The sequence below is a fragment of the Malaya genurostris genome, chromosome 2 (genome assembly GCF_030247185.1).
Source record: "Malaya genurostris strain Urasoe2022 chromosome 2, Malgen_1.1, whole genome shotgun sequence".
In the NCBI taxonomy this organism is placed as follows: Eukaryota; Metazoa; Arthropoda; class Insecta; order Diptera; family Culicidae; genus Malaya; species Malaya genurostris.
The window spans coordinates 218,357,839-218,382,452 of NC_080571.1; the positions used below are offsets into that span (position 1 = coordinate 218,357,839).

At 35.9% G+C, this 24,614-nt stretch overlaps 1 protein-coding gene across 21 annotated transcripts in view; it reads left to right on the forward strand.

The window, feature by feature from the left end:
- LOC131427610 (sodium/hydrogen exchanger 3) overlaps positions 1-24,614 on the forward strand; it is a 238,500-nt gene that overhangs the window by 10,900 nt on the left and 202,986 nt on the right. For 10 of the 21 annotated variants that reach the window (XM_058590964.1, XM_058590960.1, XM_058590970.1 and 7 more), the window contains exon 1: positions 3,910-4,425. The exons of 2 other annotated variants lie outside the window; for them this stretch is intronic. The gene's annotated coding sequence lies outside the window, so the exon portion shown is untranslated. Of the gene's footprint in view, positions 1-3,908; positions 4,426-20,373; positions 20,946-24,614 lie in introns of those variants that run through there. 9 more of the 21 variants (XR_009229294.1, XR_009229293.1, XM_058590968.1 and 6 more) reach the window with 2 other exon arrangements.

The following is a 24,614-nucleotide window of genomic DNA, read 5'->3' on the forward strand; positions in this document are numbered from 1 at the left end:
AGCATATTTGGAGCATGAAATTGAATATAAAGTTACTGAACCGTTCTTTTTTTTCCAATATACTTTAAAAGCAAAACTAAGCGTAAATATAAATATATGGTCATTTTCATTCAAAAGTTAATGCATTCCAATATAGTTTTAAATATAGCATGATTTTGAATCGAATTTTCGATTCAACTGATGTCCATTTCATAGTACTATTTATTTACAAATTGTGTAAATTTCATTATTTTTTTTGTGTATGGCTGAATTCTGTTGATTTTATGTGTGCAGTACCGTTTTTACGTGTAAATGGGCTCGAGGGCAACATTTATTTGTGTGCCCCTAATAAAAAGAATGATCTTTTTTTTCTCGATGAGTTCCGTCAAGGGCCTCCTGAGACCGTGGGCCCGGAGGCACGTTCCTCCACAGCCCCTCTGTAGAAACGGCCCTGGTGTTTAGACTTATGTCGTTTTCGCTTGAGAAAACTGAAACTGACCCAGGGTTGGTTTATCATACAAACACTTTTCACGAAGCTGCGTTGGGTTCGCACTTAGCAGAGGGGTTTTGAGAAAACTTAATATTAAAAGCAGGTTCAAAACTGACCCGATTTTCAGTTGATCAACGTTGAAACTAGGTTCAATACTGGCTTCGAACAAACGGTTTGACAGCGGTTAGGGTGGAAACTGGGTTGGGTTTGGCATCAAGCGAAAACGACATTGAAACAGCTACAGCAAATATTCGAATATTGGAAAAATTACGAAGAAATTAAATCTGGAGTGACATCGAAACGCTTTGTCTTGATGTGTGAAATGTCGAAAACGACACCCAGATCAGTACTGTAAAGAAAGACGTAGTCCTGCGTCGAAACATGGGAACTGGGAACTCAACACATACACCAAACAAGTCTCTTACATATCAGAGCCAATGGCAAGGCCTCATGTTTAGATCCACTCCGACAAAATAAGGTGTATTTTCTCACAAAATTTGAATATCAGATTTTACTATTGTGTTGCCTTATACTTCGTTCATAGGATGGTCTTAAGAAGTGTATCGAAAATAAGCTATCCGCAAATTTTTCTTTCAAATTTGTGACTAAAAACTGATCCATTATTGTACGAGGTTAAACTTGAGCATAATGGAAACAAGATGAAATTTAAGTTATTCCTTCACGAATTTTTGAACTTTTGATCGAACGCTCTTCATTAAGTCCCGGACAAGTGTTGCATCACATTTTTTGGACGCTTTAGCTCAAATTTTTTTGAACTTCTGCATGTTCCCAGCTGCCTTACCAGTCTTTTTGAAGACTCTCTTCACGATTGTCCAGTAACGTTCGATAGGTCGAAGCTGAGGGAGATTTGGTGGATTGATTTTTTTCTCTACGAAATTTATACCCTTTTCCGCAAGCCAATTGAGAGTGGTTTTGGCATAGTGAGTCGACGCTAAATCCGGTCAAAACAGTGGAGGTGTACTATGCTTCTTATATAAAGGCAGCAATCTCTTCTGGAGACATTCGGATCGATAGATTTCTGCATTTATACTTCCGGTAGTGTAATAAATGGTTGACTTCAAACCACAGGAACATATTGCTTGCCATACCAGTACCTTTCGACCGAATTTGTCCACTTGAATCGACATATCCGTCATCGCTCACATCCTTCACCATGACGACAGGAAAGTATTGTGAATCTGGAAGGGTTTTTGAGTCCTCTTTTACATAAGTCTCATCGTCCATCAAAACGCATGTATCCGAACACTACAAAAGACACGAATACAATTTCCGGGCCCTTGTTGCTGCTCGCTTCTTCTGTTCTACACTTTGTTTCGAGATTTTCTGCTTCCGACACTTGTTCCTGCTTTTTTGGCCAAATCACGTATTGACATTGATTTGTTCTTTATGATTAGAAATACTACTTTCTGGTCCAGTTTCGGGTTGGAAGAACTGGGGTTTCTGCCTCTTCCTGGTAGCTTATCCAAAGAATAGTGTTTCCCAAACTTATTAATGATGCTTTTAACACTGAAATGATGAATTCCAAACCGCTTTGCCAATTTTCGCATAGTAATACCCTTCTCACTTAGCCATGTGTCCAGAACTTTAATTTTCACTTCCTTTTCAATACGCGACATTTTGAAAACGTAGAATTTCAACCGCACAAATAAGTAAACAAACGAAAGCAGACAGCCAAACGCACAGCATGCTGTGATCTGAGCATAAAAAACCATCAAAAATACATGCGTACAAGACAAATGTATGTGGATAGCTTATTTTCGATACACTCCTTAGAACCAGGGCTTGCAAATTGAAGCAACGAATGGTATGAACAAAAGGGTTTCACCATCTGTTCTATTCACACACATTCGTATGTCAGGTAGAATTCACAGCGCAACCCAAGCAAGGAGAGCTGCTTCGTTCGTTCATTAGTTCATGAATATGCCCGCTTGCTGAGACCTATGCTTCATGAGGTTAGCATTTGATTAATGGTTCTCATATTGTAGATGCCTATGAGGAAATTAGATTCATAACTTTTAGTTCCGATGAATATTAATTTAAAGATTGCTTAAACATTGCTTTTAGTGTTTCTAGGATATATACACAGTGTAAACTGCCAAGAAACAAATTGATCGTTTTGAAAATGGGCTCAAATGCAAAATTTCTTCTATAAAATGTTTAAAGTATGTTTGAAATGTGATCAAATTTGGTCTTGGAATGCGAACACTATGGTAAAATGATTTCTGTAAACCTACACTTTAAAAATAAATAAAAATAAACCGTAAACATTGCCTATATGACTTTGCTTCGCGTCTTGTAGCACGCCGTGAAGCAAGGTCTTCTTTCTCGTACAATACTTTATTTCATTACATTGTCGTGGATTGCTTAGTTCATGTGTTAACTGAGACTGAGAGCATAGGCAATTTACTTGGCAAGGGAAATTGGTCTGCTCAGTAGCATATACTCTCACGCATCCAGTTTCTCTCTAATATAGGCCTCTCATTCAGCTATGTCAAGCAAAGTGTTCACAGCAGATGTTTTTTGTTGCTTCGTTCGTTTGAGGATTCACAATACAAGCCCTGCTTAGAACGCGTTTTACACGATTATCGCACATGACATTTTTCGTGTCGGTAATTGTTATAATTATTTTAACACAGTAATGTTAATAGTAGTATTATTTATTATTCGAACGATTATTCTTATATCGTTGAAAGAATTCTGTATAGTATCACTCAACAAGACAACGAGACATGATAACATTCTATGATATCAACAACGGATGTCGAAGCAAATATGACTGTTTCGAACTGGAATAGAGACCCCTCGTTCCGACATGTCTATCCACTTCATATGATTATTTTCAACAGGGAGAACGAATTTTGAGTAATGTATAGAAACAACGCGTGTGGAAAATTGTAGAAATGACTAATGTGAAAAATACAACGAATTGCGCATGTGCCGCAAACATCGCTAAAATCAGCTGTGTACAAACAAGTTATAAACAACAATTCTAATGGCAGTTTACGTAGTTTCACAATGGCATGCTAAATTTTTTATCTCTTCTATACTTGATGAAAAATCCTTTGTTATGATCGGAATTGTTTTATTGATTGTGAAACAACTTGACCATGTTGTTGTGTGTAAAGATACTGGCCCAATCACTAATTTCATTGTTTGTTTTGGTTTTGATTTGTTTGACAACAAAGCCGGTAGTCACATGGTCGAGTCTCTCTGCTTTGAGAATGTTGTGATATGTTTTCCCACATTTTCCCGTTTCCCCGAGAGTAATGTCCGATTTTCGCTCGTTCAATGCTCCGATGCTCTCCGGCGAGCTCACGCCGTTGTGTCGCCCTTGAAATGCATGTGATTTGCCTGGTACTGCCAGTCGCGAGAGGAAAACTGCAGCTTTTCACGGTGAAATCGAGCAAACAAAGTCGAGCCAGCGATCATTTCAGTCGCTGATGTTGGAAATGGCGGCCGCATCAAATCTGCTAGTGAAAACGCACACGGTTGGAAATTTTTCTCTGCAGACTATGCAAAACAGTGAAATTTTCAACTTTTTCGACGCGATGCAGACATTTTCCAGTATGGATAGTGTGTTTTAGTGTGGTTTTGGGACTCCCGAGTTCCTTGTGTGTTGTGTAAAGTGATTTTCAGCGGTTTTCCCTGCAATCACGAATGGAAAATTCTGTTACATAAGTGGTCCAGGTTATTCGCTGGAGAAAGCTGGACGTTCCTAGAGAAGCGATTAATGATTGTGGGTTGGAAGTGATCTAAAGTGACTTCACAGTTGGTGTTTTGGAAAACGTAGTTCAGTTCGCGCGAGCACTGTTTTTCATTGGAAAACAAATCACAGCACTAAGAAAATCAATGCAAAATTCATTTTTGCAATGTTCGAAGCGCAGCACAAGAAAGGAACAATCCGTTCATCTAGGCTTTGCACAATTTGAGATTATGTAAGTTTTAACCTTCAAATTCTCCATTCACGCATCATTTGATAGCGGTAATGATTCGGGCAAGAGCAGGTGGTAGGCAATTTGGTCCTTCAAAGAATTTACATTAGCATAACCCAACAGTTGCCAAAAAATGAAACTACTCGCAAGGCGCTCCCAGTACCACCTTGTAGTTTGCGTGTACCGATAAGATGTTGGGTTTTGGTTCAACTGGGGTTCTCCTTCCAAATTTCGCCTGTCGGCTCTATCGATTTTCTTTGACCTACAGTCTTGCGCTGCAATGACAGCAGAGCATTCTGTTTTTATCCTGATGGGTACTACTATTCCTAAATTTCTTCAACATGCAAGCGACTGGACCTGACTGACTTTAACTTTCAACTGGTTTATAGATGTGCAGTACAGCGTAGTATGGTTTGGCTAATGTTAACTGTGTTGAAGTGTTAAAGTAATATCTCGTTTTATCTAGTTTGGAGAGGTTAAAAAATTATTTTTAATTTAAATTCAACATGTTCAAAATGAATTTTTATGACTTAACGTGCTGTGTTGAAACATTATTGTTCGAATGCATTATATTGACTGATAAAATTTAATGATACAATTGATTCAAATAGTGTGCAGTCTATGTTGAAGCTCAATTTAAAAATATTCCGGTGTCTATCGAAAACGCCATGTGTAAATTTCCAACGGTTTTGTTAAAATCATTGCTTACTAATAATATTTAGTACTCACTAACAAAAAGGTCTACAAAGTTTTGGAGATTCTGTCGGTCTGTCCACTAATGAATGCATTGAAAAGCATTTTTTTGCGATTTTCCATAATTTACTATGATTACCTGTTGGTGAATCCACTTATAAACCGTTAATATGTGTTGTCTCTCAGGAAATTATTGATTGCGTTATTAGTTGTTTTTTCTGCAGCCACAGGAAGTCTGGTTCATCGCCGTCGAAGATGCGATTCCGTAAAGTGCAGCAGAAGTTGAAGAGAAGTATCGGAGCAAGATGGACATTGTTATGCTGTTTTGCGATGACATCAAATACATCTCCTTCCGGCAGGCTCCTAAATAAGATCCTTCTGTCGCTGACAATCATCGAGAATTAAATGTCCAGGCAGTTATTTCTTTCGGGGCTTGTGAAGAACAAAAATAACAACTAATATCTGACGGAAATTGTCACCTTAAACAAGAAGTTTTACGCAGTGCCCATTAAGTCTCAGTCTCTCAGCTACGATCAATTGAGCGTTTTTCGGCGAACCTCAGACACTCCTCGAAATTTCACGAAAGAGTTGGACAATATACTGACATTCATATTTTCATTGGTCGAGGCTACGGTTCCGGCCAATTGTTGTGAGACCGCCCTTCAAGGTGTCGAATCATTTTTGTAGAAGACCAATAAACGTAGGGTTGGTTTCATTGATCCATTGGAATTATGTTCTGTTTTTATGAATGTTCCAATGTATCTATTGAGTATTGTTCGTTAAACCGTTTATACAAGCTCAGGTTTTTATTAGAGAATCAGTGAGGTGCAATTTTTGATGAATAGTTCAATAGCGTGAATCTTTGCGAATATTAGGTTAGGCTATTGTAATTCATGAGCAGGCTGCCATCGTACTCTCAAGTGCCGGCTGTCAAAAGTTTTATAAATTTCGGAAATCAATCGTTTCATGCTTCGTATTTTCACCAGATAGTACTTGCTAACACAAAACACGATAAAACTTCGAAATATTCTCGGTAGCCTGCTGCCCAGAGCAATAACCACATGATAAAGTATATCTGCATTCGGACGAGGCCGGCGCAGGACCAATGCAGTTTACACGATGTGATACAACGCACAGTGGAAAAAAACCCAGGAAACCCGGAAAGAAATCGGGAACCATGGAAAAAGGCAACAAACAAGAGTGTTTCTTATATAAATAAATCCAAGAATTCCATTCGGTTCTATAGACTTTTTTCTATAAAAAAGCTAGATTTAGTTAACTTCCAATAAGTTTTACCATGATTTCACACCGATTCACAATAAAATACTACAAAATAGAGGAATTGGGGTAAAATAGTCACCAGAACGTTTCGTTCGGCCAGTGTAGGTTCTTCCATTCGACTCTCCAGACTTTTTTTTGCATAATATAAGATAGTTTTCGATGCTTTCAACGTAGTTCGCTTAAGACTTAAGGGTGATTTAGATGAAAATTTCACATATTGGAGGAAATGGAGTAACATAGCCACCAAAACGTTTCGTGCGGCCAGTTCTGGCATTCCATTCTACAGACTTTTTGTACATAAGATAAGCTAGATTTAATAAACTTCCAATAAGTTTTACCATGATTTAAGACCGATTTACAATAAAATACCATAAATTGGAGGAAATGGGGTAAAATAGTCATCAAAACGTTTCGTGTGGCCAGTGTAGGTTCTTTCATTCGATTCCCCAGATTTTTTTTAATGTGGAAGAGAAATACATGTAGAAATGTGGTCAGGTTTTGAACAATTACAGCTCAGTCAATTTTGTATCAATTATTAATATCATGTCACCATTTGATTTTTCTAATCATTTCTACGTATTAATTTGAATGTTCATAGCCATGTATTTTTAATAGTATATTATTGAAATGTTGATTAATAGCTAGCAGGGCCGCTGTTTTGCATGCAAAAAAAATTTCCGGCATACCGGATTTCCCTGCCATAGTCGACGGTTTTGAAGGAGTAAGCGATATATCAAAGGGAAAGCAGCGCTCTGATTGGTCAATCCATGCAAAAGCGAAGCTGTTGAAAGCACGCGAAGCTATAAATATAAGTAAAATTATAGCTAACGTTTCAGTACTACACGTAGCTTGCTAGAGGTAGGTTGTTGCTACACAGCAAGACAAAAAGTGCCATAAAATGATTTGAAGGTTTAATTGGTATACCCTGATCTTGTGTCATGAAAGATTGGATGAAATCCCATGTTATGTCGTTTCGCCTGAGAAATTGACAACTACCCCAGGGTAAATTTTGAGTGCATAAAATTAATTTCTAATTTAGATAAGATGAACTCGATTTATAATGAGAAAAGGTTTATCGCTTCAACCGAAATCGCAGAATTGTAGTAATGGCAGAGAAACGCTATAAAAATAACTACTTGCATACAAAACTTGAACACAAGCTTGGCGAAAAGAAGCTTAAATATCGCAAGCATATACAAACATATAATTGCATACATTTGGGCTATTGATGTAATTTTGTCGGCTAAAAAACAAATACAAATCATGACAAATATAGTCTATATTTTGGGTTCGCGTGTTCGGTGTTGGTTCATAATAAAGACTAAGCAGACTCTCGTGCATTTGCGGATTCAAAAGTGTGACGATTAATTGAAAATGTCGATCATTAGAAATTTTGGTTGCCTTGTTCCACATCAATGGCTCGAACAACCCCATGGGGCTGATCCTTGTAATTTTTATATAAGATAAGCTAGATTTAGCAAACTTGCAAGAATGTTTACTATAGAGTTAGTTAGCTAGGGTTAGTTTTAGTCGATAGTATTAAGTACATACATGTATCTGTTGGATTGTTGTAATCTGTTGATATAAACGATGAGGAGGTTCTATGCCTGCTGGAGTGAGAGATTATTATTTCAGCTCCACTGGACTTTTTCCTGCTCCAAATAAATAAATAAATAAATAAATAAATAAATAAAGATTTAAGGACGATTTATAGTGAGGATCTCATGAAATGGAAGAATCGGAGTAAAAAAGCCACCAAAACGTTTCGTGCGGCCAGTGAGGGTTCTTCTAATCGATTCTCCACACTTTGTTACATGAAAGTATGCTATTCCAGAATACCGCACTAGACTTCTTTTCAAGTTACAGAGCGAATGTTATAGGAAACCCCAAAACTGCTGTACATTTGGGGTAAAACGAGCAGGATTGCGATTCGTACGGCCATTGTAAACCGTTCCATTGAATTCCTTGGACATTTTTACATAAGAAACACTTTAGTTTGTTGACCTATCTCAATTAGTTCATGAGTTACAGAATTCTTTGCGGGTTTCCATAGATTTTTTCCCACTGTGCAACGTGTTAAGGACTATTCACACATATCCGGTCCGGTTCAGTACCGGCACGACACCGTGCACGGATACTGATATTATTTCATTTGTTTTCTATGCACGCATTCACACCTATCCGGCACCGTTCCGTTTCAGTGCAGCTCGCCGTCAGTGTAGCGGCCGTCCGGCAAACTCACCGATATTTTTTTATTTTCACTGAAGTCGGTATGTCACTGCATTTGCTGTGCCGGAACGGAAACAGCACAGAAACGGAACGGCAGGGTTCAGACAAAAAAAAAATGACGGCGCACTGGAGGCACTTTTACTGAACCGTCACGGAACTGAAATGTGTGAATAGTCCTTTATTATCATGCATGTTGCTTCAAACCATAGCATTTTGCAACCTCACTTGACTCTGATCAATAACAGAGTTGCTAATTTTAGTTACTAATAAGTTTTACTTTCGGCTGATAGGATATGTCTAGGTTATTATTGTTATATGACAGATAGTGATAAATGAGCATATCGATTTGTCAATAATTTTTTAAAAGTGTGTTGATGATATCCCGTGTTTTAGAGGCGGTAAAACAATCAGTGGAACTTTTTTTTTGTTTGGTTTTCAGTGATGAAAGATGTCAAGGGACTATTTTTTCGGGACCGCAAATCGCATTTTGCCCCGGCCGCTAATTATCCTATGTACGCTACTGTAAAACTGGTTGAAGAAATATTTGATGAGTGTGAACAATGCGAACAAATAATCTGTACCACTTATCAACATCGCTCAGAGATATAAAGTTTGCACCATTTAATAACTGGAATAAAAAAATCCTCTGAACCAGGTCAATGAATTAACAATTCTGAGCACTGCACTTCAAAGGAAAAAAAGTGAAAATAAAAATTCGATTTAATTTATTACACATTTTCTCAACCTCTGTCGTATCTCGGTTGGGCATTCACACTCTCGTTTGTGATGAAAACCTAGAGATTTTGTTCGCAGCTGCAAATACATTGCCAGATCATTAGCGTTCGTGCGAATTTCATGTACGTTCCGTGATCCATGAGGATGTATCTTTCGTAGTTTCGAAAGAACTTGTACAACGTCCGGGTACGTTGTTTAGTCACTAGATTTTGTTTCAGTGACCCGAATAGAGCGATATCCTTCTAATTGTGTTTTAGTTGGCATTGAATTTCCAGCCCTGGATTTACCCTGATCGTTCTCAACGACTTCGACCGCTTTCGATTATTTGTTTAGTTACGATCGATAGGTTACGGAATTGTCTGAAAACGTTGCATACGGTCGATTTAGTCAACAACAATAACAACAAAGCAAATGTCAACGACCTCACGATTTTTTAGCCAGACTACGTCTGACTACCGACGTGAGTTTTGCAACATTAATTTTCGGTTCGTGGCTTTCACCAAGTAGGTATAACATCTTTAAATCAAGACGAGATATTCAGCACTGAACGAGGAAACAGTTCTAAACAAACTGCTGTCAAAATATTCCAGATCCGACAACTAGAAGCGCTATAGCAAAAAAAAACAGCTTCAATATACATTGTCTTAGCTGCTGCTTTTTTGAAGCGATGCGACTAATTCTTTTGTTCACTGATTCAATATTGTTCATGTTGCATTATTTGCATTGTTTCTATTTTTTTTTTGAGTTTCAAGTTCTAGGTCAAGAGTGGTCATAGAACTATACTGTCTTTCATCGGAACGTTTTTTTTCTGCTCTAGCGGGTAACACATCACAATAACCACAGTTCGAGAGATCATAGCACCAGTGAAGCACACAATATGGGCTATGCATGAAGAGGTGTGCACTTCGAAACAGTTCGGTCACTTGTGCTGGTTCATTGTGGATTTTCTTCCGACGGCTCGGAAAATTCAGCGTCAAGCATTCTTACTAAACGGGTCTTCACTGCGCCCTCGTCCATCCTCGAACATTGTTGAAGGAAGAAAATGGATACACAAACCAACACCCACTCATAGCTCGAGTGTTTTTATTTCCTCTTGAACTACAGTGATATGGATCAAGTTTGAACCTAGGCAAAATGCATCGATTCGCTTTTGAATGCAGCATTGCTGAACGGTATAGTGTTGTTCCTGAGCTTAGGATCTACTTCCACCAATTTAACAACATGTTATGATAGAAAATTTGTAACCTTATCGTCTCTTAAAGCGATTGTTATCGTATCTTTTAGTCTATGCAGATTAATTTTGCAGGAGAATCATTTCATATTCGGCACTAAAGCAGAAATAGTGTAAAACTTTTAAAAGACGGTACTAGAACAGATTTGGATTGTACTAGAGAGGACAGCTAGAGTTTGGATCTTCTAATGAACAAACGCGAAGTTGATGAAACGACGTAAATATTTCAAAAGAATTTAAAAGCAATTGACAGATTCTCTTTATTTACTTTCTTTTTCGGCTCTACCTGCGTTATTTTACAAATGTTCGATACTGTTAGAAAAATGTAAATATTGTCTTTCATTCTACACGAATATTTTGTAAATAAGTATACTTGAACATTAAGGAGTTATTAACAGAAGAGAAAGTAAACAAAGACAAACTCTCACTGGTTTATGTGACCTTATGAAATGTGCACGTTGAAATGATTTTTATTATAGTATGGTTTTTATCATTCTTTCCTGTATGAATTTGTGCGCGTCATAAATCCTCAATTCGTAGGTTGTTTTCGTAGTGTATGCGATCTAATAAAGCCTCCAATTAGCGGAAATATGCGTTTTTAGTTGAAAAACCAGCGTGTACAATTGCATTTTGTTTATTTTTTTGTTGTTGTGGGGGTATCAATGTAAAAATTCAATAAATTGAATTTTTAATATAAGTTTATTATCAAACTATAAATTAGCACAATAACTATTTAGTTAGCTCTTGTTACAAACAAGATTATGCGAATTGGGGAACGGGTATAGCGTGATGGATTAGTCGATGCCTTTCACGCAGCCCACCTGGGTTCGATTCCCAACCCCGCACATAGGATCAGAAAACTTTTCTGGTCCGAAGAGGTGAATGACAACAATGTTAAAACCTCTATAATGGAAACAAAAAAAAAAAGAAGATTATGTGAAAAACCTATTTTAATCCACCTAATGGTGTAATGATGCCTTTTCATATTTCCTATATTTCCAAAAATATCACTTGAAGATTTCGTCAAGAATTTTTTTTTCTATCTTGAATATAATAATCGAATCATCTCTGAGAAAATTGAGTGAGTTTTGTTTAAGAGTTTTTAACCACTATTTCCGGTACTTCTGGAACCGGGAGCTTGGAACCAGTAAAGCCGAAGTAGGTTCATTTAGTAAACAGCTAATATAGCCTACAAATTGTTTTTGATCCAAATCTAGAAGAATTTTACCCTTTTTTGCATTTTAAACACACTTTACCTTATGAAAGCATGGTGAAATTCAATAGCAACCTATGGGACTATGAGATTTTTGCCTTTCTAATGTAGAAAGGTTATGCAATCACTGTGAAAACCGACTTTTGAACCGAGGCCCGGAGGACCGAGTGTCATATACCATTCGATTCAGTTCGTCGGGTACACAAAATGTCTGTATGTGTGTATGGGTGTGTATGTATGTATGTAAAATTTTTTTGTACTCGCTTTTATTGGACATGGCTGAACCGATGTTCTTGAACTTAGGTTTAATTGAGAGTCGTATAATCTCACACCAGAATTTCATTCGAATCAGACTTCCGGTTCCGAGAATATAGAGTGATATGTGCAAAACAAATGAAAATAAGTGCACTTACTTTTCTCAGAGACGGCTGAACTGATTCTTACAAACTTAGATTCAAATGAAAGGTACAACTGTCCTTTACAAAGTTCCTGAGTTTTATTTTAATCCGACTTCCGGTTTCGGAGTTACAGTGTGATTAGTGAAAAAATTCTTAGTTCAAATTACTTCCTCACTTTTCTCAGAGATGGCGTGTCTGATTTCAACTAACTTAGATTCAAATGAAAGGTTTCATCGTCTCATATAAAACTTCAAAATTTCATCCGGATCCGACTTCCGATTCCGGAATTATGGGGTGCAGTGTGTTAAAAATTGGATTCAGTCAATTGAAGCGACGAAACAAAACAAACATTGTCAATAGACAACCAAACAACCTAATTCTACCTATGCTGGTTCTCGGTTTTGATTCCATTTGTTTTTTTTTGGCTCATTAATTTTACTTTTTTTGTTCTTGGGATTTTGATGAATGACCGAAGATTGTAGCCATAGACTCAAACATGGATCCCAGTCACTTTTCTCGAACCAACTTCGATTATTCCCAGATTCCGGTTTCGGAAGTACCTCTTTTCGTTTCCTCATGGCCTAACCGACCTAAGTACTGTTTCTCTCTGTAGGTTATACTAGTTTATTGACAAACCTTTTTGATTCTCAATCAAAGAAAATTGTTTTGAAGAATACCACACATTAATATAAGAGAATATGTGAGATGTGAGAATGGCATCATTACACCACTAGGTGGATTAAAACAGGTTTTTATTTTATGAGTGACATTATTTGACACATACGCACACAGACATTGCTCAGCTCGATGAACTGCCATTCGGGTCAATTTTCACTAGTCAATTTCCCTAGTGATTACATAAACTTCCTACATGAGAAAGGCAATAAGTGTACTTTTAATGGAAACCATCGTTATCATGATTTTGTAATAACACCAACAAGTAGGTATAAATTGAATAAAAATTTACAAATGTATATATTTTTCACTTGAAAACTATAGATTTAAATGTGTCAATCCTGCACGCTATACGAAATTGAACAAAGCACGCTGCGAACGGAGCAAAACCGTACGTACCGACGCGTACCAGTTTTGCATAGTCATTTTGAATGAGGATTTGAATGTTTTGACACGATGCGATGACAATAGTTTCGGAACCGGAAATCGGATCTGAATGAAGTTGCATCGTTTCTTTTAAGATAATAGGAGCTTTAATTTGAATCATGATATGTGAAAATCGGTTTAACCGTTGCTGAGAAATCGAAGTGAGTCCCTTTTTTAAGCTTTTCTTAACTACAGCACCGCTATTACGTATTAATGGGCCAGGGGCAAGATTTTTCTCTGTGCCTCAAGCTAACTGAATTACTTTTTTTTGCTCGGTTGATCCTGTCCGGGACCCCCACGGTCTTAGGGGGCACCCACTGCCCCTATGCAAAAGCGGCTCGGTTTCACTATTATCGGTGCTTCCGGAAGCGGAAGCCGGGGACTAGTAGTCCCAAAGTAGTTTTATATATTTACTAACTAACAAGATCTGCCAACTAGATGTATTCAGCAGTAAGTTTAATAAAAATGTGCACTTCTTTTCGCCACCGCCTATGAAAAAATACTCATGAAATTTGAAATATTCGCTAATCGCACTGTAATACCGGAACCGGAAGTCGGATCAGGATAAACTTTTCGGGGACTTTTTAAAGAATTCCAATACCTTTTATTTGCTTTTTAATTTGTGAAAACCGGCTAAGAAATTTCCGAGGAAATTGAGTGAGCATTTTTTCATAAATTAGCACATATTGCCTAGTAATTCCGGAACCGGAAGTCGGATCCAAATGAAATTCAGGAAAATTGTATGATGTCATAAGACCTTTCATTTGAATCTGAGTTTGAGTGACATTAATTGTCACATACACACACAGACATTTTGTGATCTCGACGACCTGAGTCGAATGGTATATGACACACGGTCCTCCGGGCCTAAGTTGTAAAGTCGGTTTTCACAGCGATTACATATCTTTTCTATATGAGAAAGACAAAAATGGAATTGATTCGATCAGTAGAACTTGATAAATAATAAATTTCAAAGACATAGTGTTTTTGAGTTTCATTAGAATTCTTTAAAACTTTAACAAATTATAATCACGACGAAAATTTTTCTGATACACGTGTCAAATAAATTTTTGAGATGCTACAGAAAAGAAATAATAATGAGATTTAAAAATTCGAAAAATTATTTTTCTCGAAGTCTGTCCCAAATGTAGGGGAAATTGAATTCTTGGGATTTGTGTTTGAGTATGATTATGCAAAAAACGTAACGTGTAAAGTTGTTTTGAACTGGAGTGCAAATTTTTGATCGATATTTTTAAATTAGAAATACAACATCTTTTTTCACAACACTGAATACGACTTTTATTCAATGTGTTGGATCAAATTCGTAGTGGTAGTCGTTAATTAATCGATTGTCAAAACTCTCGTCAAAAGGTTCGTTCGACCGTTATCAATTCAGCGCCAATTTGATAATATAAAACTACTTCAAACGAGGCCGAACTGCTCGAATTACTACTACGTAATAATCGTTGACGTGTGGTATTCCGATAACGCATTCATTAATGACTACCAATTCGTCACTAATTTGTTTGCTACTAACCCTATGTCCGATTGTATACTACTCTCGTCCACCTCATCCGCTTCGCTTATCATTTTCTTGATTATATATATAATATTCGCGTCAACGCCAAGTTCATGGTGGCGTGTCGGTTAAGGTTAGAGTTTTTTCGTTCACCATGTGCCGTGATTGGTATCGGTGCGGCCTATCGATGAACATGCGGGAATGAATTAACAGTTAAACCAACACAAGTGCAGATATGTTTCGAGTCGTCGCCCGATCGAAGCGAACTGCACGTGCTTTGGGTATGGAAATAATCAGTGCGAAATGTGGTTGTAATATTGGTGTAAGAACATGCTTAAACGGATCATTTCTGTGGTTGTAGCTATTGTTAACAGTTATAGATTCTCCATGCGTGACAAATTCTTGCTATGGCTATGGCACCCGATGGATGTGCTAAACTAGCGCTATGTTCAAATTTTGACATTTTTACGACAATTTTAGAAAGTTAAAAGTATTTTTTTCGTATATGTTCAAATTATGTGGCAATTTTACTGGTATTAGTAAATATTTTAAATCGAAGCCTTGAAATTTTCGCTTCCTAAGACCTATATCCCAGAAAACATACGCAATTAACCATTGATGCATATTGGAATATGAAAAAGCAATGCTAATTCAAGAAAACGGTACTCAATTCACCTAGTAGTAGTGGTATGAAATATTTTTCATATTGGTTTTTAATCAAATAAAATTATCTACATTATAATTTGTTTTTAAATATTTGCGTTTTTTTTATAAAATGAAAGTTAATAAATAATAATTACATCGACTTAAAAAAATTTATTTCATTTAATTTCACTATATTTAAAAAAAATCTTTACTATTTCGCCACTAATTACACGAGGTGTGCTGTTTGCAACTCTGCTTCAAGTCCGTTGAAAGAAAAGTGCGGTGCTCTTTTTTTTGTACTAGTGTAAGCAAATCGTTTACTGTTTTATTACCGGTAATCCGTTTTGTTAAGTTACTTATAGGTAGTAGCTTTTAATGTTTTTGTATATACTATGTTTGTTCGTTCATCGTACTTAGGTAGTAGCTGAAGATCCAGGAGAATTTATTGCCTTGGTCAGGGTTTGATAAAGAGTTTATTTATATATTTCTAAACTTATTTATATATTTCTAAATCTTTCTTTTTTAACGACTAAGTATAGTAGTCAATATTTTTTTTTCTTTTTATGCGATATTCACCTAACCAGAGACCATTTTTTGTAGAAACAGAAAATGAAAATTATAGAATGATAGTACTCAAGGGAGAGGAAGGATGTGAATATATAGAACGGAAAAGGAGAGACGTGACAGAGGGAATGTTTTAGTAACTTAACTTTTACCTTCTACCAGAGGAGTCGGGCTTAGGCATCTGAACAATGCGAATCGCCCAAGTCTCTTGTATTTCGGAAAGTAGTGATAAAGGTCTTTTACCATTTACTATCCGAACCGGCAACTGAGGCGTAGCTGAAGTCTAATTTCCATGGGTTAGAAATTTGTTTATAAATGTCCTAAGTTCATGATCTTCAATAAAGTCATGTTCAGCTACTTTAGACTTGGAATGTGATAATCCCTTTTCTAATTCTTTAGATGCTAATCAAAAATGTATTGTGTTCCTTTCATTTGTCCGATGTATATTTTGTCGCAATAAGAACACGAAAACTCACATATTCCGGATTTTTTTTCAATTTATCTGTATAGTCTTTAATAGATCCTAGGAAAGTTTTTAATTGATCATTACATAGAATACAAATGTATTAATTCCAGAGCAATTTTGATGAAGATCAAAATATTTTCAAATTTGAATTTCTAATTTGCATTTATTATCAAGCTTCCGCAGTCCTTTTAGGAGTCTGGTGTTCAAACTCAAAATAACGATTTATAGGAAAAATGCGATCTTATTTTGTCTGTAAAAAAGAATTCCGACCAAACGAAAACCTATGAAAACCTTCAAATTTCATATTAATTTTTTTAGTGTAAATCAAAATATTAAGAAGTTATAGCTGAAATACTTTTTTGCCATTTTCGTTGCTTTAACATTCTGATTATAAATGGTCATTTGAACAATAATATATGATTCTACAGATAAGCAATAAGACGGTGTCCTTGATATTTAGACATAAAATGCGAGAACTCTGAATTTCAATTAATTACACGGTGTAATTCTGGAATCAGAAGTAGGATCTAAAAAAAATCAGGAGTATTTTATGGGACTATAGGACTTATAACTTGAATCAAAGTTTGTGCCGCTTCTAGGATAACGAAATGAGTCCCATAAGGTGTTGTTCTAAACAACGCACAAATCCAAGCAAATATTTTTAAAGTAGAAACTTCGTATGCAGAAAATTCTCGTAGAATCGATGATAATATTCAGAATAGCCTCAAAATTCACTTTTTTGCTCGTATTGCCCCAATTTCTCTTTCCAACATTCCATAAGACCTATAGTAAATAAACATGGTAGACCATTTTATTACGTAGAAAATTTCAGTGACCCAAGTACACACAATAGAAATGAAAATACCAGCTAATATAACCCGTTTTACCCTAATGTTTTTCATAAGTCATATTTTAGTTAAACTTGCTTTCGGCTTCCGGAAGACTACTGATTGCGGTTGATTTCAATTATTTGATACAATAGAATGACCGCACGAATCATGTTATACCGTTTTACCTTAATGTGGATATATTAAACTGAGTCTTAAGATGAATATAAGTCCAAATATATTCAAAGAAGGATTTCGGTACACATTTGCGAAAAAGTTGGAATGTGAATGAGCTTAACACAAAACAGACATGCTATCTCTTTAATCGGCAGCACAAATATGGTTGATTTTAAATTTATTGTCAATCGCGATAAAAGAGAATTAATTTGCAATGTTTTTCGTGAATCGTGAAAGCGCTATAATATATTTGATGAAATGGGACAAACGTATTATTTTAGAGTTATTCAGCCAAAACTCAAACATGTCCAAAGAATTTGTTCGAAAAATGTGGCTCATTTAATGGATAAATCAGTACATACTCGGGATACAATGCACATGATAGCGTTTTAGTGTGCTCTTTCTAAATAAGTGGAATAGATTTTGCAGACCAGTTTATTTCGGATTCGGTAGTTAGATCCAGATAAATTTAAAATATGTTTAAAGTACTGTAAGACCTTTTTTTTGAAACTAAATTTGTAGAAATAAATTGTAAGGATGAAAAGGATGTGCGAATGAAATGAGTTCCATTTTAGAGTTTTTGATCACTATTTCCGATAGCTCCGGAGCCGGAAACTAAGAACCAGTATAACAAAATTGAGATTGTTTGGTCATTTGCTACAAAGAAAAATGTGTAAATCAATTTTAGGAAGTTGCTGCTTTTTACGTGGCCCTTTACTAAGAAAAACACCCTTGAAAATGAATGTTTTGAGCCAATCGCCTCGGAATTTCGTAACAGAATTAAGATAAATTTTCTTAAGACTTAGTCTTAAGACCTTTCATTTGATTCTAAGTTTGTGAAAATCGGTTCAGATATCTCCGAAAAAAAGTAGTGCACCTACAATCCTGTAATACTGGAATCGGAAAACATATTCAAATAAAATTCAGGAATTTTGGGTGAGTTTACAAGAGCTACATACATACATACATGCAGATATTTTTCGTTATCGGCGAACTGACTCGACAGTCGGCCGTCTGTGACTCGATTAAAAAGTCGGGTTTCGCAGTGATTTTATAACCTTTCTATACAAGAAAGTTTGAAATAGTTTGAATGACAAGAGAAAAGCTTTATAGCATAACTGGGTGGATTAGGAAGCAGATTTTTTGATTAAAAACAATAAAACAGATTTTCTTTATATGTTGGTCTATTTCGAAAATTCATATAGATTTTAAGGATTACGCTCTTCAGACAAGTACCCTGATTAATTTGATCTGTATGTATCAGAGTTCAACTTCGCTTCGACATCTTCGGGTAATGCTCAAAATGACAGATTTTTATTTTATATTTATTCATAAAATATTGCTTTCTTACTGTTTCATTCACTTATATCTTCCGAATTTTACTGCCGTTCAAAAAAAAAACAAATAAAATTGATAACATTTTACATCGTGCTCCCTTTATGAGCCAATTGTCCTATGCTAGAGTCTTGACCTGGAGAGATTCTTAGTGCTAATACGTGGGTCTTAACACCAATCATGCAATGGGCTTCAACATATACGACTGCGAATCAAATTTCACAGAAGAAATGTAATACCAGGATTTTGTTCATTTGAGATAATTGCCACATACCCGATCAGATGCACATACCAAAATAATTACACAAGTATATCAACAGTTGATATGTATAACAATTTGTGATAATTTGAGATAATTAACAAATGAAAACAGTTGAAAGCTAAAATTTCTAATATCAATATAATAACAAAACCAGTTATAATTTTTTACTTTGATTTGCAAGAGTCATAATAATGTTGATTAATTGACAAAATTAGTTCTTCCGTTGCTTTATATCGAGATATAGTGATCAGAATTTCAAAAAACTAAAAGAAGAAACCAGATCAATAAACAAATTATTCATTTAATAAAAAAAGTCATTTAACCATTTATGGTTGAAACAATGCTAAAAATTGGCTGTGATATAGTTTTCTAAAACCTATTTCTAATTTATACATTAATTAACAATATCAACCATAAAGATGACATTATTCAGGACTATTCGTTATTCTATCTAATTTATTACAACTATTGTTATAAATTTCTACTTTCGGACTTGTGTATTTACATCAAATTAAAAAATAATTATGATACGATCGTTTCAAAATCTGTTACGATTTTGATGCTGCTAGAGTTTTATTGTTATGAATGATTTTTGTTATTTCAACAGCTTATCAGTCATAAAATATTTCAAAATTTGGTACAAAATATATTTGAAACAATTTACTTTAGTTGTTATAATTTTGTTATTACCATCTGATCGGGTATTGTTTAAAATTAGGTATACAAGTATCCGACAAAAATCGATGCAATCTTCAATTAAATCGATTCACTTTATGTATTAGTTAGTAAGTTAGTATATAAGTTCCTTTTCCTCATTACACAATACAAGTAGGTTTACAATTTTTCCTACACAAAAATCACAGACTTGCGGAAGCATATAATGTCTTCATGGTAATAACCAAATCATGTATGTAATAGGGCTAAACAATCACCACTTGTAGCTGAACTGCCAATTAAAATCTTAATAATTTAATTTAAACTCATAACTCATTTTACTCATATTTATTTAGCCTCATTTGTTATGGTGCAGGTGATTAAAACAATTTTGAAAGGTATACAAGTAAAATTATTCGAATATCCCCCTCCCTGTCAACGCTCGTGTATTGAATCATTCATTCGTCAGTTTCACTGTATAACTGTGTAGGTAGGGTTTACGGTATGGGTTCATTTTTACAATCGGGGCATGTGAGTCTCTCCCTCTTTGCCAGCCATGCATGTTTCATTCATTTCCTTCACTTGCCAGACTATACACTACTTCTTGGCCGGCGCTCGGGGTGCAGTTTTCATTCAGCTGTCTTCTCAGTTGGTTGAAGTTCGCGCGCGCTACCATTTCTCGAGTTGCTGTGGAAGGACCGATTTTGAATTCATTCGACTGCGAGTTCTAACCAACGTTTTGCGGCAAATGTTTTAGCTTCCGAGTGATTGTGCAAACATCGAATTGTTTGTAGATTAATGAAATTTGCTTCTGTTGTGAAAGGTGTCATCACTGTTCGGTACCTTTCAAGTCTGGTTATGAAGGAATAGTGCGGAATGTTGCTTTTCTATTGGATTTCAGTGCCACTGAAACTTTAGTGACGTGAATTGTTTGTTGGAAACAGTATGACTTGGTTATATATATTTGTTACCGGTGCAGTGTTATAACGTGTCCACGTGCTCTATATAATAAGTTCAATACGTTGTCATCGCGTCGAGATTTAGTGTAGGAGGTCTGACGTACGGCATTGGCATTTACTACTGCTATAAAACCGAGACAACGGCAGCAACTGCAGACATCGATTTATTCGAATTAATAACCGATTGCTGATTTGTGCCACGGCTCTGGGAATTCTCCGGAAATATCTGAAAAGGTAAATTTGTCCCGTCACAGTATGAGTGTATTTTTGGAGATACCGAAAGTCGCTGCGATGAATCACTTCAAACATACGCGCCGCGCCGTTGCTTCTGCTATTGCCAACCGGCAATGCTATGTTTTTAGTATCGGTGTTGGTGTTACGGTTTATGTTTGCTCGACTGTCTTCGTTGGATGTTATGTTCTGTTTCTGTTCTATTTTTTCCATTCGCTTCAAATGTAGGTAGTGCGACCTACCTACAGAATAACGAGGCTGTATCAGGCCAGTCCCGGTGTCCCTTCGAATGCACGCACTGCATGCTGTGCGGTATCTTTATATGCATCGATAGATATGGGTCGCACATGTTTCTCCGACACTAAATCTAACTGATTCGTATGGGACTGCTCGAATAGACGAGGACAATGTCAAACTATTGAGCAAAAGTTTCAAGGCTAGGGTTTACATACGTATTACGTATCTAAATAAGATGCACCTGGTTATATCACGCGTGACGCGAATAGTTGATTTTTATCCACTCTTCGACACTTGCCGCTTTGTACAATCCTAGTATTGGTATTCGTTTCAAATAGATCCGGTATCAGTATGTTGAACGACTTATAGCAATCGGTTTGTTGGGATATAAAACAGATAATTAGATCATTAGTAGACATCTCTGGTCTTGGCTATTCCTTGGCTTGGCGTAAGTGTGGATATCATATTGTATATCATTATGTTAAATTTAAATTAGTTTCATCTATGTCAGTCGTGCGTGCTCGTACGCAAAATATCTGTATGTTTACTTCGATATATTGGGCAAATCAAAACAAACCAACAGGCGGGTTTAAGTATGTATAGCGAGATGCTTTATTCATGCACTGGATATTATGGCTGGTAAAAGAATTAACATGCTCTTTTCCCTCTCTCATATACAAATGTATATGCAATTACTTGAAAAAAGTCTGATGTCATAAACCATTCGACTCAGTTCGTCAAGCTGAGCAATCTCTGTGTGATTCAAATGAAAGCCATACTAAATCTCATCCGGACCCGAATTCCAGTTCCGGAATTATAGGGTAAAATGTGTTAAAACTTTTATAACATCTCTTAAAGCAGCGAAACAAAAAACGTAAAAAAATTCAAACCGGCCTCAAAACTACACTAATCGGTAGTTATTATCAGTAGGTAACCAAACGAACCGATTCGGGCTATCCTGGTTTCCGGTTTTCGATTGACGACGGTCGATAATAGTCATATACTCAAAAATGGATCTGACTCACTTTGTTCAGACGGATCAGGGTCATATCGCCGAAAGTCATATCGCCGAAAGTCATTTCGCCGAAAGCCATTTCGCCGAAAGGGTAATTTCACCGAATTCGTCATTATTCTTAATATTTGATTGGAATTGATAAAACAAGACAAATAAAAAATGATTATGTCTACTCCCGTTTTGTTGACCTACAATCGTGCTTCTGATATGATCCAGAGACTTGAATAATTTTTGTAGGTTTATTTATGATCCTTAGAACGGAATTACGAAAATAACTTGTTGACTTTATTAGTGTACATATCAGGCAATTGTTTGCAGAATTTTGCAATAACTGAGTGCAAATGGAAAAATATCTAATGCGGCTTCGCCACATCGTTTTGTTCGTAAGCTATCCGACCTCGCTACCGCTCGTTCGGACCTATATGAAGCAAAGAAACCCAGCTTTGAGTAGACCGGGTAAACGAGGCGATTACAGGTTTATATACAAGAGTCGTCGCCTTGGCGGCTTTGTGCCGCCGAGCCATCTTGGCTTCGGTTATGTCGCTGCACCACATGCAGAGATATAGAAACAAAGATGTTTTTGACCCTAAAAAATGACCCTTTCGGCGAAATGGCTTTTTCGGCGAAATGACCCTTTCGGCGAAACGACTTTCGGCGAAATGGCTTCCATCGAAATGACCCGCTCCTGTTCAGAGTTGGCAGAACCGATATTCCCAATCTTAGGTTCAAATGAAAGATCTTACCAAGATCCTTCCAAAAATTACTGCATAATTTTCGGATTCAGCAAAAATCTACCCCGTCGTATAGAGTACGTTGTCAAAACCGTATAAAATTTTCTGAATTTGACTAAAAACTAGTAGAGTTTGTACGTCACGTTAGTTGATGGGGATCAGGGTCATTTCGCCGAAAGCTATTTCACAGAAAGCCTTTTCGCCGAAAGGGTCATTTCACCGAATGGGCCACTTCGCCGAATGTCATTTCGCCGAAAGCCATTTCGCCGAAAGCCATTTCGCCGAAAGCCGTTTCGTTGAAAGTCATTTCGCCGAAAGGGTAATTTCACCGATTCCTGCAATTGTCTCAACACTTCGAATACCAAGGGGGTGAAACGTTACGCGGACTACCAAGGGTACCATGAAAAGTGGAAACTCTAATTTTGACTGACTATATCTTAGCCATTTTTGGACCGATTTCAAAAATTTTTTTACCGCTAGAAAGATAAATTCACTCAGAATAAAATCCATTTGAAACGGAGGAAAACCAAATATTCTATTCGAAGTTATTATAAAAAGTTCCAACTAAAACTGTTAGAAGTCCGATTTTGAAAATTACGTCTATGACAACATAAATGGAACAGAAAATTTTCAATTACACTTTGTTAATGAAAGTTATGATCAAAAACGTAACCAAAAGTCCAAGCATAAATTATCGAAAACTTCGTACATTCGACATATCTTTAAATTCAAAGCGACGACATATGCGTTTTTATTTACCAACAGATTGCATTTGATATCAGCTATATGTTTTAGAAGAAGTCAATTTCAACTTTGCTGAAAATGTCTCAAAAAATTAGATATTTTCACAGAAATTTTAGAATATAAGAAATATTCGAAGAATGCTAAATACAGCTAAGCATTTCTGTACTACAATCGATTGAATTTGATACCAGCTAAAATGTACGGGAAAAAAGTTTCAAATTTACTAAAGAAAATCCAAAATTTAAATATTTCACAGAAGTTTTAAAATTAAAAGAAAAATTTAACCTGTTTGACAGTTAGCATGAAATTCATATCGAACATTTAGGCTTTGCAGATCACCAATCGATCGAATATTTTAATTTTCAATTTTCAATTTTCAAGCTTCAATTAAAGCTTTTAACAGAAAATTATATCATATTTACTAAAAATCTCAAGAAATTTTTTATTTTTTACAGAAATTTTTTAATCTTAGTGTTTTTGTGACTTAGCTAAGCACGCACTCATCTTTGCTTACTGTGTACGGTTGTTTGAACACAAGCAATCATTTGCTAACTGTATATATTGATGAATCAATTTATTTCTCCATGGACCGTCTTGTAAATTCTGTCAATTTTTATATCGTTTACCTACGTAAGGTAGGTAAGTAATACAAAAATATTCGAGTGAACAATAGCAAAGAAAGTAGGTCGATACCTGGGTAAAGTGTGTGAATGCTTGCTTGAAATGCGTGTGTTACTAAGTGTAATATTAATAACTTTAAACTATAAAAAATATTGAACAAATCATTTTATTTAAATAATAAAAAATCCATTTTAAAATTTAAAATGACAGCCCCAATCGATCTATCTTTCACTTTATTCACAAAATTTAACTTTTGATTAATTTATTCCCATTAATCAATTAACTCGATTAGTGTTCAATCCACACACTAAATCCAAATTTACG